The following is a 1919-nucleotide window of genomic DNA, read 5'->3' on the forward strand; positions in this document are numbered from 1 at the left end:
TTTGTCCCAGCACTCAGCAACAAAAGGTTGTGTGCAGGAAGGAAGTGCTGTGCTTGTGCAGCCCTGCCTTCCCAAGGCTTTATCAGGTCTGCAGGAGCTCCAGATATCTCTCAGGACCACCGTGCAAAAGTGCAGGAAGTGCCTCGGCCTGACCTTTATCCACAATCAGAAGATTCCTTGGCAGAGCTTGTTTTTGCAGCCTCCACCTCAGGAATGCTGTGGAGCACTGGCTCTCCCTGGGGTTTGGGGATAGGTGGGAAACAGGAGCAGGCTGGGCACACACTGACATTCCTGGGGGGCCCTGGGGCACCCCAAGAGCCACCTCGACACCTCAGCTTCTGAGCTCTGGCTGCCCTCCCACTTTCTCTGTCTCTCCATGGACAAAAGCCAGAGCCTGGGTTTTAATCCCTTCAACAACCAAATCCAGTCTGACCATCTCTGGTAACAATTTTCTGGAATGAGTGGTCAATACTACAGGGATCAGGATGGGTTGCCACTACTGTGGAACTGCTTTCTTTCCCTTTTTAGCTAAATTTAATTTCAAGTGCATGCAAGTGTGAGAGGGGAGGGAGAGAGTGGGACAATTTGATGCCTTAGAGAAGAAAACCACCATTTATTTTGTCACTTTTTTTTTACATCATCTTCTTCATACAACTGCTTCAATGTAACATTAATACATTAAAAAAAAACCAACCCACCAAGATAGCTTGCAAAATTATATATATTTTAATATCCAAAAAGTACATTGCATATATATAGTAGCAAAAGCCCCATTTCCATGTGTAATTTCTTCATACTTAAATTTTGCGATTATTGCAGAAATGTTGCTTAAAAACACCCCAAAAGCACTAAGACCTAACTGTATTAGCTTGATCTTCTCTTCCCACTTTGTTAAATAATGGCATCAGTGCTTGTATTTAACGTTCTGAGCAGACTCCAATGCTCTGGTTTCAGACTCCCCTCCTGCAATGGGATGCACATGGACCAAATCCCGCCCCCACAGAGTCCCAGGGGTTGGTCTAGACTAGATAGTTGTGATCCTGTTAATTGGCTGCCACTTAATACAAGTCAGCTAATGGGTTGTACATGGAAATCTCACCCCCCAGACATCTGTTCCAAACCCCAAACGCTTGTGGTTTACCCTCTGTTTATGGCACCAAACCGCTGCTTGTGCAGCGTCACATTCACATCTGCAAAGCTGGGCATGGCTCAGAGTTCTGGAAGGGGTCAGATTTCCACAGAACCTCCCAGCAGAAGCCATCAAAAAGAGGAATATTTTGTCATTTTATCTATGAAGTGGTTAAGATCTTCCCAAAGTTCAGGATTTGGGTGAAAAGCGATCACAGAATATTGCAATGGTTGCCTTGAGATGTTGGGCCTGTTTTCAATCAGCCTCAATGCAAACATGGGAGTAAGTGGAGTTAATTTGCAGACAGCTACAACAGACTAATACAGAAAATCCTCTCCTCTAGACAAACCCAGGGCAATCTGGAGGGTTTCTGGCCACTTTGGGGGTCAGTCATGGATCCAATTGCAGGACTAAGCCTATCTCCAACAGATACATTACTCGTGTCTTATTTTTTATTTTTTTTTAGCAAAAAGTACAAAGCTACAGCCCAAATGTACAGATTGAAAAGATGTACAAATTACATTAAAAAAATAAACAAAAAACAACGGAGCTGATAGTAAAAAACAAACCTGCATTTGTGACCGAGGTCAACTCGTTTTATTTACTCTTTCTTTTAAAACTGTGAGACATAGGGAAAAATAACTCTGCATAATTTATACAGTAATTTGCCTTCTGGTTTGTTGACCCTTGGTTTGACGGTCTGACAAACGCACAGCGTTCGCGAATCGGTGCTTCCAGAGCCCGCGGCTCGGGCGGAGCCAGGGACCTGCTGTCGTTTATTCACTTCCCT

At 44.2% G+C, this 1919-nt stretch overlaps 1 protein-coding gene across 4 annotated transcripts in view; it reads right to left on the minus strand.

The window, feature by feature from the left end:
• Window positions 1–591: 591 nt before the first annotated feature.
• FLI1 (Fli-1 proto-oncogene, ETS transcription factor) overlaps window positions 592–1919 on the minus strand; it is a 90122-nt gene continuing 88794 nt past the window's right edge. For all 4 annotated transcript variants that reach the window (XM_031062723.1, XM_031062722.1, XM_031062724.1 and 1 more), the window contains one exon: window positions 592–1919. This exon is cut by the window's right edge and continues 1214 nt beyond it. The gene's annotated coding sequence lies outside the window, so the exon portion shown is untranslated.

This window comes from Geospiza fortis, unplaced genomic scaffold (genome assembly GCF_000277835.1).
Source record: "Geospiza fortis unplaced genomic scaffold, GeoFor_1.0 scaffold140, whole genome shotgun sequence".
Taxonomy (NCBI): Eukaryota; Metazoa; Chordata; class Aves; order Passeriformes; family Thraupidae; genus Geospiza; species Geospiza fortis.